The sequence below is a fragment of the Centruroides sculpturatus genome, unplaced genomic scaffold (assembly GCF_000671375.1).
Source record: "Centruroides sculpturatus isolate CEXI.00-Female unplaced genomic scaffold, Cexi_2.0 scaffold68, whole genome shotgun sequence".
Classification (NCBI taxonomy): Eukaryota; Metazoa; Arthropoda; class Arachnida; order Scorpiones; family Buthidae; genus Centruroides; species Centruroides sculpturatus.
Window position 1 is genome coordinate 1,000,158 of NW_019384331.1, and position 13,454 is coordinate 1,013,611.

The 13,454-nt window shown below is 32.8% G+C and overlaps 1 protein-coding gene across 8 annotated transcripts in view; it reads left to right on the forward strand.

Annotated features, from left to right (window-relative positions):
* LOC111630117 overlaps positions 1–13,454 on the forward strand; it is a 42,229-nt gene that overhangs the window by 5,255 nt on the left and 23,520 nt on the right. The window contains exons 1-2 of one of the 8 annotated variants that reach the window (XM_023374144.1): positions 5,260–5,334; positions 6,470–6,530. The exons of 3 other annotated variants lie outside the window; for them this stretch is intronic. The gene's annotated coding sequence lies outside the window, so the exon portion shown is untranslated. Of the gene's footprint in view, positions 1–5,217; positions 5,335–5,496; positions 5,608–6,469; positions 6,531–13,454 lie in introns of those variants that run through there. 4 more of the 8 variants (XM_023374167.1, XM_023374159.1, XM_023374151.1 and 1 more) reach the window with 4 other exon arrangements.

The following is a 13,454-nucleotide window of genomic DNA, read 5'->3' on the forward strand; positions in this document are numbered from 1 at the left end:
TTTTAAGGTCTGTACAAGATGCTCTTTTAAAAAATAATTTCGATAAAATAGAAAATATCGTCTTAATAAATAAAGAACAGTTTGTTCAATATTTATTCAATGTAACGAAGCATATATATATGCTTCGTTACATTTTTAATTTGATCTAGTTTAAAGAAAATTTGAATTCGTGTATGAAGTAATTTGATGTTGTGATTCGTTACGGATATATATTTCAACGAAATGATACAGGAACTTTCTAAGCTGTATGACAAATACTGGACCATATTATTAGGTATAACAGTAGTTTTAAAAAGTTTATCATATCTACTAACAACCAATTCAATGACGCTTACATTTACATAGGAAATTTCAGGGTTGAATTAAAAATATTCGTCCCAATCGGAAAAAATTTCCCGAAATGTCAATTTGATTTGTCCATTTCTACCCGAAAATATTTGTTTGTATTAAAAACAGTCAAGAATTGCAGGTGGTAGCTGTCTGCAGGTATAGTACTATACATGCATACACTGTCTTCACACGCTTATGCCTTTAGTAATCTGTGGTGTATTCTGTTGCCCTGTGAAGTACTATGCGATGGCTTCAAAATTATCAATGTTTTTGTATAATCATCGACAATGGATCAAATGGTTACTGTAAGGTTGCCGACTTTTAGGGACAATAAGTTAATTGCGCGTGAGTAAAACCTAGGGGCGAATCGTATGTGGGTGGAGGCGGCAGGAGACAAAGATGACAAGTGTCTTACAAAAACCCGTTTATTTTTGACATAAAGTTAGCTTACATAATGCCAATAAACAATGCGATCTAGATCGGCTTGATGATGATGGTCGGCTGCAGTCCGTGATCCGAAGATGCGAGCCTCGGGGCTTGGGTGGCGAAGTGTCTGTTGCACTAGAGGTGATGCTGGGACGGGAGTGATCCGCTGGCGGACGACGGTCCTGGATCTGCGAGGTGGCGTTTGTCCGGAGAAGAATAGACTAGTTGTCCTTGAGATTCAGGAGTTTTATAGGATTGTCCCCGAATATCACCCTTTTGATTGGTCTCGTTCACTTTCTCCCTTACCCCGATTGGTCATTCTTTTGTCTCTAGGCGAAACCCGAGACCGATCCGGGTCGGGAAAAGGTCGGAGAGGTGATAACGGAGCTTTTAAAGTCCGCGCTCGTATTTTACCCCGTTATGGCCCTTTTCTCTGACATCTTTGAACCTAAACGGTCTACCAGATGTTCTTGTGGCCATTTATCCCCTAACGCGTTCTGGCTTAACAGATACCCCTTTAGTCATTAAACCCACTTTTCTCGATTGTTTCGACCTGACACTTGTTCGCGAGCATCTCGACAAAGTTCTCTCTATCTCTGTCGACATTCCCCCCTACCGTTTATCATCGCGTCGCGTTTATTTTACAATAAGTAAGAAAGTTTTCTTCCCGTCTGGGTTCTGTCACCAACACACCCTCTTGACCCGATTCGATCTTCGAAACTCTCCGACTTAGGACTTTTCATAATTATTAATTAAATTTCTTATGACTGCTGTTATATATATATTGTAAAGTCTTTGTAAATCCGCACTTAAAATGTAAATTTTAATATTGGCGGTAGACTATCACACAGCTTTAGCCAATGATTTCACTTTATTCTGTTACTATAGATGCATTTCGGTCCTTTTCATAATTAGTCGAAATTTCGACGCGCTTTTACGATCCTCACATTACGCCTGGTCATAGTTTAGCTTTTATTATTATTTTTTGTTTTATATTTTTGTTCACCTTGTGGACACTTAAGAAGAACTTTATTTTTAATTATGTCCATAATGGGTTCGGCCATGTACACAATGGTAGGTTTTTGAAACAAAAACTTAAGTAATGTATGTAAGTGAAACAAGTACGATTGGGCGTATTCAAAATCTCATTGTCAATCCGATGAGATGCTGACAGAACTGACGCAACTGCTGGCTTTTCTCATGAACACAAACGATGACTGCCGGGTATATCGGGAAAGAAAAACAAGAAAAATTGCGAATGATGTGAACTTCCACGTTACGTTAAATTGTTTTTGAACTTATTTAATGAGAACAGCTTAATTTAAAATGAATATTTCGAAAAGAGAAAGAAGGATGTAGTTTTAATTTTCGCAAGATTTATAAATAACTAAATCAATCCTAAGATTACACTTTAACAACTAAAACAAATTATATAATGTCTTACGTAAATATACTAGTTTATTAAAATAAGATTAGGCTAGTAGAGAATAATTTATTCAGAGTACATCCATCAACAAATAAATTAAATTCAAAATCGTCAATGCAAAATAGAGCTTTTAAGAGTCTCAAGATGGCTGCCATCTTGTTTGCTGGCTATCGAGCACCGAAAAAGACGCTTGCAGTTTGCTTTCAGCACACTGGCAGCAACCAGAAGTTTCCTGCGCTGCCAGCACCTCTGGTCGAAATCTCCGGCTGCAAATCTCTGACAACTGTTGCTGCAATGTCCCGGTCGCATACACAAAACAGGAAAATAAAATTGTCCCAATTGGTCTGATCAAACGCTCGATAAGCAACAAATCTGGATGCCGCGCAAGTTTAAAAAGAAAATTCAGCAACGATAATTGTAAATGGTCGCAAGTGCACTTATATCGTTTATCGACGACGTTATAACGAAACAAAGTGAGGACTTGCTATATTTGATAAAGACGATTAAAATATTTGATATATGCAAACTTTTTAGTGATAAATATATTTGGTTGTTCGGAAACTAAGTTCATTTTTTTCCGTGGAAAAAAACGCAATATTCTTATAATAAATAAATATTTTATTGAATTATAAGTTGACCATTTTGGTCAAATACCTGTTGTCATCGTTTCTGGTAGTAGCACGATTTCACATTCATAAAAGTTTTGATCGTTGCTTACAAAAAANTAATAATATAATTTTTTAAACTTTTTCCGCCTTATGGGCACTAAGAGGGCCTCTTTTAGCATCCCTATTATGAGTTTGGCCAGGCCCATAATGGAGTGGATGGGCAGGGAGAGACGGGACCCGACATATCCGGACGGACCACCGTCTGAAAAATCCCTGAAATTTTTTTAACCTGATCGGTTCGATTGCTATTCCTGCTTCCTCTTAGCGGCAGGCTGCACCTTGACCTCTCGGCCATCTGGCCTAACATTAATAATTGAAGATGGATGGCCAAACAGTTAAGGTGTCAGCCTATCGCTCTGGAGGACCCGAATCCTAACGAATACGACTGAAAAACCCCAAGAATTTTTCAGGATTATCCCGCTTATTACCACCCGGCTGCCTAATTGTGAACCTAAAATTAGTTTGCTAAAACAGGCCCACTTAGTGCCGTCAGAGAGGAAAATAATTACTTAAATGATTAATAATCAAAATTAATTAATTAATCAAAACATTAATACAGTAATTATATTTACAGTTAAATTATTTCTCTTCCAATATTAAAATTATATTACTTTTTAACGTTTACAGTAAAACAAACAATGGATATTCACATCAAGTCACGAAAATACCATTTATGCAATATTTTCCTGACTTGCGTGAGAATGTGTTTTAATGTAACTAAGGAAACTCGAGTATTTGCATAAATCGGATTTTATTTGGTTAAATTGAGAAAACAATAGTCTAGAAATAATAAAGTTTAATCATATTATTTTTTTTAATTTTAATTCTTTCCACTCTGTGTATATGTATTTTTGGACTCTTCACTCTTTTTCCAAGCCCATTGTGAGTTTAGCCAAGCTTACAAGGAGATGAGGACAGAGCCCGACATATCTGGAACAGACCATCCAGCAAAATTACTGGGTTTTTTTCAACCGCCTTGATATAATCCCGGATCCCAGAGCAACGCCTTAACAACTGGGACCAACAGGCCGGCACTCTGTGTGTATTAAGAAGGCCTTTACACTCTACCACTTTTCATTATGGGCCTGGGCAATGAAAAGTAGTTGCGTGGCTTTGAACAGGTCCGATATATTCGGGTTAACTCACCCTTATAACTTTTTAGCCAAATCATTACCGCACTGAAGAAACTCGGGTTTGAGTTTCTTCAGTGCGATAGGCCGGCATTTTAAAATTACAAGCTAGATTTATTCGATGAAACAATTAATTTAACTTTCGTCATTAGTTTATTTGTTCGACGACCCGATTTTTAGTCTGTCAATGTTAGAATGTAAAATAAATCAGGGATTGTTTTGAAGAACATTAAAATCAATACAGCTGTATAAATCTTCCTTATTTACATAAAATCAATATATACATATAAATTATTTATACTGTAACCGGAAAGACGGCCGGTTGGTCAAGGGGTTCAAATTACAGCCTACAGCTGTGGGAGCCTGGAATGTAATCCGGATAGGTCGAAAAGAATTTCAGGAATTTCTTGGAGGACATTCGGATATGACAGGTTCTGTCCCCATCGTGGGCATGTAAAATTGTTAAAAAGACCTTCTTAGTTCCCAAAGTAGAAAGATTTTTAAAATGTATAGATAGAAAGATAGATGAATAAATAAGACATCTTTCTACCGCTGTGAAGGACCCGGGTTCGAGTACAGATTAGATTCCTTGAAAATCAAAATCAGATTAAACAAAAATAATAATAATATCTAGGAATTTGATTAAAAGTATTCTAATTGACTAGTTTAACTGAAGTATTGTTTCACTAATTAAATCATTCTACGCGTAATACACATCGTATTAGACGGCCGGATGTCAGCCTACCGCTCTGGGGGACCCTGCTTTGAATCCGGACGGGTCGATAAATCCCCAGGAAATTTTCGTGGGGATGTCCGTCCGGATATGTCGGGCCCCGTTCGTCATCAACCCGGCCGCCCCATTATGGGCTTGCTAAAAAGAGGCCCTCTTAGTGCCCACAGGGCGGAAAGAGTTAAAAAGAAGAAGAAAAAAAAAACACCGTATAAATAACGCATTCTAACGTTATCTTTATTGCGCAATAACTTTTGAATTATTTATTTATTTAAACGATCAGATAATTATAAATTATATCTGGAAGCAAATAAATAATTAAAATATTTAACTCCCGGGGGAAAAAACGCTAGGTAATTAAAATTTATCATACGTTAAAATTTGCATAAAAGATAATTATATACATAAAATATTTATCCGATTTAAAAAATCGATATAAATATACATCAAAACTATTTTAATATTTAAAATATAAAAAAAACTTAAAAAAAAATACAGTAATAATAATAATAACAACGTTTATGAACGGTTTCTTCCGTCGGCTATTCAGAACGTTGACATGTCGTCAAGCGCATAGGACAAAAAAGAAACCGGTGTTCTATTACAGGTTAATGGAATAATAGGGTCAGGTATATAAATACTTTATTTAGAAAAAATTTTTAAAAAAGGTTTCGCTCGTTAATAATCTTCGTGCAATTTTTTTAAATTTGAATTTTATCCTATAAGATCGATTGTTAGATGATGGTTTGTTTATAACGTGTTGTCATAGTAATAACATGGTAACATATTGTAGTTAATTTGTATTGACCCGAATTCGACTTTTTTTATTTATATATTTTTAATGACTTGTCAGTTTTGTTCGTATATCAGGTTTAATATCACTCACGCTTTCTAAATGTAATAAAGTATTGAATAATTTATTCTTCTATTAACAACTAATGACTAATTCTATGAAAGAGGAAACATTATTGACATACTTAACCAGGAAATTTCAAATTAAAATGTAAAATTCATTTATAAAATCTACATTGAATATTCCTCTTATTCATAACTTGAACATTATACATAAAAGTACATACAATAAATTAAAAATACACAAATATCTTTGCATATTTTTAATTTGTAGAATATTTTCACTGTATAATAAATAGGAAGTGAAAGAGGCCCAATTTATAATACATAAATGGTGATCCGAGAGACTTGGCGGATATGGAGCCTTTTCCGAAAGCTATAATATTACACAATAAAATAACTTATGTGATATATGTGTTATAAACAGTGACTGTGGGATGCGAGGACACTTTGTAAATATAGGCGTTTGGCTCTCTCTACAAACCTTAATGTATAAATAAAATAAAAACTTTTTCACTATTTATAAAAAGTATTTCAATTTATATCACTTCAGACTGTGTGTGTGTGTGTGTGTGTGTGTGTTTTATTTTGTGTAAAAAAAAAAAATACTAAATTTTGAGATTTTTCTGTATCTGGAAACTTGATTAAATGACCTGCAGGATTTCCTCTATGTGGGCCTGATTGTAAACACAATTGTAAAATTTTATAATTATATATGCTTAAAATTCAGTGGGGAAGAAAAATAAATACATTTATCTATGATATTTAATAATTGTTAATATTTATAATATATTAGAAATTTTGGAATGTTTGTTATATATATAGATGAATTTTTTAATTACTTTTATGTCTTTAAAAAATAAATTCTTTACATATACTGAATTTTTAAATGTTTTATATATTACAGATAAACTCCTAAAATTGTAGTAACAACAATAATTGATGTACAGTACAGTACTTTTTTAAGGGTAATATTTCATGCTCATTAAGGCTTCCTCATCTGATGGCAAATTGATCAAAGCCATCATATGAGGAATAGTATTAAAGAATGAGATCCAACATATCTAGTTAAGATATTTTAATAATTTATTGTTATTTTTTATTATTATTAATAATAAAAGTAACAATAAATTCATAAGGACTCAAATTAAGCCTCTTCAAGCAACAGATCACCTTTGCTGCCGTGGCCTTCGGCCAGTGATAGAATGACTCATAAGGCTATTATACTTCTATCATGTTTAAGATTTGAATACAAACCGATTAGTTTTTATATGAATTTTATGTTTTATTTTTAAAATATCCCAGATGATTACATATAAATAATGTTTCCTCTTTTGTACAGTATATAATAATTGACAGTAATAGGCAATTATAAGGAAGAATCTTTTATAAATGAATAAAAAAACTTGTGATGATGATTGTTATAATAGAATTCATTAAAATTGTTGGCAAAAACTTTAGTTAAAATGATTATTTTTGTCTATAATTTAAGTAGCTAATATAATTATAAAAGTTGATAATTATGATTTAGTTATTTGAGTTACAAATGTAAATTTATTTTTCTATAATATTGCAATTGCATTTAGATAATTGAAATATTCCAGATATTAGATTTTTAACTTTAATCTGAATCATAACATGAGAATCTGCAGTAAACAATATTTTTGCAATAATTATTATTTTTAAGATGACTTATTTTTTGAAAATAATTTTACTATTATTTATTTTAATATAATATTATTATTACTATAGACTTTTTATTTTCAGAGTATAATAGTTGATGATGATAATTATTAGCTTAGAAATTTAATTATTTTTTCCTGTGAATTCTCCATTTCCAAATTTAGAATTAAAAGAAAATAATGCTATTGTAAACATTATTTTAAAAAATTAAGCATATTTTTGCAGATGGCTAATTTAAGAACTATAGAATTTAAGTGAATTTGCATGCATTAATTTATTTAAAATATATGTTTGTTCAAATTTTAATTATAATAAACCGAATCCATATTAAAATAACCGTATGAAGTTAGTCCTTATAGTTATTATAGCATAAATGTTTTCTTTAATTGTATTAAGCCATAAATCTACCTAAACTTACAAATTATAAGCCTGTATGCATATAATTTGTAAATTGTATATTTAAGATTCACAGTAATAGACAGTTGCATTTTCTCTAAATCAAAGAAGGGGGGGGAAAAGTATAAAATTTTGATGAATTTAGGACAAAAGAAATTAGGAAAAAAAAGGGTATCACATTAAAATAATTTAAATTAGATTTATAAATAACTTTGTGAACGATAGACGGCTTCATTTTAAATACTTTTACTGTTGGTATCAAATAGCATAGCATAACAAGTATAAAATTTCATAACATTAATTACGATAGATGGAACAGTCTAGTACAGTTTAATACCGGTGGTTACATTCCTTACATTTAAATAGGCTGAAAGCATTCCTAATAAATTAAACTTGGGATATACATAATGCTGTATATCCTAAGTGTCTCAGACATATTTCCGTAACAGTGACGAGTTATCAGACTGATTGTATTCTAAACTTCTCCTCATAGAGACCTACTATCTACTGAATGATATACACAATTAAATTGTAGCTGCCGTCAGAGATTTGTCACACAGTTCGGAAAATTTATATTTTTATCGTAAATAAATTTTCATTACTACTATTATATTAATGAGATAATCTGAGCGTTATTTCCCTCCTCATATGCAGAGTGATTTTTCCTATATCAAAGATTTCTTCAGAGTTCGGAAAATTCCTATATAAATATAAGCATTACTACGTAAAAACGACTCTCGCCCAGTTAACCAGTTACGGCGATTTGATAAACTTTCGTGCTTTAAATTGCTATTCACATATTATTCAACGATGTATACTCTTTAGAATTATCATTAAAAATTTTTAATACAGCTCGGAAATTTCTTATGTAAATGTAATTGGAGGTTATATCCTAACCGCGAGAAGTTACACGATTTAATAAACTGTTTTAAATCACTGTTGGTATACTACTAAATGCTATACCTAATGATATCATATATTGGTTACATAGCTTGGAAAGTTCCTATACAGTATTTAAAAATGGAATCATTTCATAGCTGTATCTCCTATCCGTAATTAGTAACTGTAACAGTAATACTGAAATTTGGCACTCCTAATTCTCTAATTTATTTTTCGTATTTTGGTTTTTTCATTATAACTGATAAGTGAGTAAATGAAAATATTCATAAACTTTGCCATTACGAAATTATAATATCAATGAATACATATCTAGTCATAATAAATTTTAAACAACGTGATTTAAATATAATTTTTAATAGGAAGTAATGGATAATATAACCCGTTATAAGTGTAATAATAACGGGAAGAAGTTTTAACATTTAAAATAACTCATAAAACATTTAAATGATTTCGCAAAATTATTTAAATGAAATAAAATACGTTTTTAGAATAAAAATAAAAAGAATACGAGTAATGCATTTTTATATATACAAGGACAGTTAAACTTTTGTTTGGAATTTCAGTAATGGCGATGGAACTATATATTACCGTAATCTCAATTTATGTTTGTTTCTTCTCTAGGTACTCTACTTTTCCTCTAGGTACTCTACTTTTCCTCTACACTATGATACTTCTATCGTTTTGGTAATGGTATGACTGCAGATTAGTCTTTAGATGGTATAGATTAGATGGTATCAGAACACTACGGTGGATGCGATCAACAAACTTCGGATTTCTGGATCGATGGCATCTAGTCCGGATCTGTCACCGTGTGATTATCACCTGTTTGGTCATTTGAAGAAAGCGTTGGGAAACGAGATTCATTCGGAGCTGATGTCTCTGACTTCAAAGAGTTCGTCTTGCAATGGCTCAGACGACAGCCAAAACGACAGAAGTATCAGCGTATACAGGGGGAGTACCTAGAGAAAGGAACATAAATTGGGATTATGGTAAAACCCATTTGCATCGGTGTTAATGAAATTCCGGACAGAAGTTGAAACCACCATCGTATAATTTTATATACAGGGAAACTTCGGTTATTGCATTTATCGATTTGATATTAAAATAACGATTAGTGCTATGAAATTCGAGTTATCACTGTTTTTTCACCAAATGAAAGTTTCATTTAGTGCTTTTTAGCTCAAAATATGAAACGTTGGGTACTTGTTTTTTTCTTTTTTACAATTTCACCGAGAGTTGTATTTAAATATTCTGTACAATTTGTGTTTTTCAAATTAATATTTTACGTATGTTGGCTGTAGAAGAGTCATCGTGAGTGAACTCCAAGTGCATTTGGTAGCAAGGCTCACCTATTACGATTTTTTGCGTAGTTTTTTAATCCTACATTTATTAATTTTTTTAATTATAGAAGGAATTGACAGATAATTCAAATACCAATTTCACAAAATTAAGTTTATTAGAAAATTATACTTTACTTTGATTACTGTGCAAAACAGAAAAAACTCAATGAAGAATAACTTCGTAAAGCGATGAATAATTAATTAGAACAGTCATGCTACATACTTAATATTAAGCTCTTGCTGAATCGTGTAATTAATTCACGTAACACGCTACTTAGCGTGATTTGCAAAACAATTCCGAATGTATTACCAGGATTCTGAAAAAATGATGTAAAAATATACTCTTCTAATTGTTTTTGTTGGATTTGTTAATAGATTCTGCTTGACTCAAGACAATTCAGACCAGATAAATTACAATTCCTTTATGATTGAATACATGAATGTTTACGTTAATTTCCTTATTCTGTAAAGCTAGATTTCCACATACAATGTTTATTGACGTCAAAACGTACACCCTTAAGATATAAAAATGTAGTTGAGTACCAAATTTTCAGAATTATTTTAAAATTCTGTAATGTTTACATAAAAATCAGAAAATATTTTAAGGTCTGTACAAGATGCTCTTTTAAAAAATAATTTCGATAAAATAGAAAATATCGTCTTAATAAATAAAGAACAGTTTGTTCAATATTTATTCAATGTAACGAAGCATATATATATGCTTCGTTACATTTTTAATTTGATCTAGTTTAAAGAAAATTTGAATTCGTGTATGAAGTAATTTGATGTTGTGATTCGTTACGGATATATATTTCAACGAAATGATACAGGAACTTTCTAAGCTGTATGACAAATACTGGACCATATTATTAGGTATAACAGTAGTTTTAAAAAGTTTATCATATCTACTAACAACCAATTCAATGACGCTTACATTTACATAGGAAATTTCAGGGTTGAATTAAAAATATTCGTCCCAATCGGAAAAAATTTCCCGAAATGTCAATTTGATTTGTCCATTTCTACCCGAAAATATTTGTTTGTATTAAAAACAGTCAAGAATTGCAGGTGGTAGCTGTCTGCAGGTATAGTACTATACATGCATACACTGTCTTCACACGCTTATGCCTTTAGTAATCTGTGGTGTATTCTGTTGCCCTGTGAAGTACTATGCGATGGCTTCAAAATTATCAATGTTTTTGTATAATCATCGACAATGGATCAAATGGTTACTGTAAGGTTGCCGACTTTTAGGGACAATAAGTTAATTGCGCGTGAGTAAAACCTAGGGGCGAATCGTATGTGGGTGGAGGCGGCAGGAGACAAAGATGACAAGTGTCTTACAAAAACCCGTTTATTTTTGACATAAAGTTAGCTTACATAATGCCAATAAACAATGCGATCTAGATCGGCTTGATGATGATGGTCGGCTGCAGTCCGTGATCCGAAGATGCGAGCCTCGGGGCTTGGGTGGCGAAGTGTCTGTTGCACTAGAGGTGATGCTGGGACGGGAGTGATCCGCTGGCGGACGACGGTCCTGGATCTGCGAGGTGGCGTTTGTCCGGAGAAGAATAGACTAGTTGTCCTTGAGATTCAGGAGTTTTATAGGATTGTCCCCGAATATCACCCTTTTGATTGGTCTCGTTCACTTTCTCCCTTACCCCGATTGGTCATTCTTTTGTCTCTAGGCGAAACCCGAGACCGATCCGGGTCGGGAAAAGGTCGGAGAGGTGATAACGGAGCTTTTAAAGTCCGCGCTCGTATTTTACCCCGTTATGGCCCTTTTCTCTGACATCTTTGAACCTAAACGGTCTACCAGATGTTCTTGTGGCCATTTATCCCCTAACGCGTTCTGGCTTAACAGATACCCCTTTAGTCATTAAACCCACTTTTCTCGATTGTTTCGACCTGACACTTGTTCGCGAGCATCTCGACAAAGTTCTCTCTATCTCTGTCGACATTCCCCCCTACCGTTTATCATCGCGTCGCGTTTATTTTACAATAAGTAAGAAAGTTTTCTTCCCGTCTGGGTTCTGTCACCAACACACCCTCTTGACCCGATTCGATCTTCGAAACTCTCCGACTTAGGACTTTTCATAATTATTAATTAAATTTCTTATGACTGCTGTTATATATATATTGTAAAGTCTTTGTAAATCCGCACTTAAAATGTAAATTTTAATATTGGCGGTAGACTATCACACAGCTTTAGCCAATGATTTCACTTTATTCTGTTACTATAGATGCATTTCGGTCCTTTTCTAAATTAGTCGAAATTTCGACGCGCTTTTACGATCCTCACATTACGTCTGGTCATAGTTTAGTTTTTATTATTATTTTTTGTTTTATATTTTTGTTCACCTTGTGGACACTAAGAAGAACTTTATTTTTAATTATGTCCATAATGGGTTCGGCCATGTACACAATGGTAGGTTTTTGAAACAAAAACTTAAGTAATGTATGTAAGTGAAACAAGTACGATTGGGCGTATTCAAAATCTCATTGTCAATCCGATGAGATGCTGACAGAACTGACGCAACTGCTGGCTTTTCTCATGAACACAAACGATGACTGCCGGGTATATCGGGAAAGAAAAACAAGAAAAATTGCGAATGATGTGAACTTCCACGTTACGTTAAATTGTTTTTGAACTTATTTAATGAGAACAGCTTAATTTAAAATGAATATTTCGAAAAGAGAAAGAAGGATGTAGTTTTAATTTTCGCAAGATTTATAAATAACTAAATCAATCCTAAGATTACACTTTAACAACTAAAACAAATTATATAATGTCTTACGTAAATATACTAGTTTATTAAAATAAGATTAGGCTAGTAGAGAATAATTTATTCAGAGTACATCCATCAACAAATAAATTAAATTCAAAATCGTCAATGCAAAATAGAGCTTTTAAGAGTCTCAAGATGGCTGCCATCTTGTTTGCTGGCTATCGAGCACCGAAAAAGACGCTTGCAGTTTGCTTTCAGCACACTGGCAGCAACCAGAAGTTTCCTGCGCTGCCAGCACCTCTGGTCGAAATCTCCGGCTGCAAATCTCTGACAACTGTTGCTGCAATGTCCCGGTCGCATACACAAAACAGGAAAATAAAATTGTCCCAATTGGTCTGATCAAACGCTCGATAAGCAACAAATCTGGATGCCGCGCAAGTTTAAAAAGAAAATTCAGCAACGATAATTGTAAATGGTCGCAAGTGCACTTATATCGTTTATCGACGACGTTATAACGAAACAAAGTGAGGACTTGCTATATTTGATAAAGACGATTAAAATATTTGATATATGCAAACTTTTTAGTGATAAATATATTTGGTTGTTCGGAAACTAAGTTCATTTTTTTCCGTGGAAAAAAACGCAATATTCTTATAATAAATAAATATTTTATTGAATTATAAGTTGACCATTTTGGTCAAATACCTGTTGTCATCGTTTCTGGTAGTAGCACGATTTCACATTCATAAAAGTTTTGATCGTTGCTTACAAAAAACCGATCCAAGTGATTTTTGACATTGTCATTTCGAGTAAATGTCTTACAGTTAAAAAAAATTGTATAGAC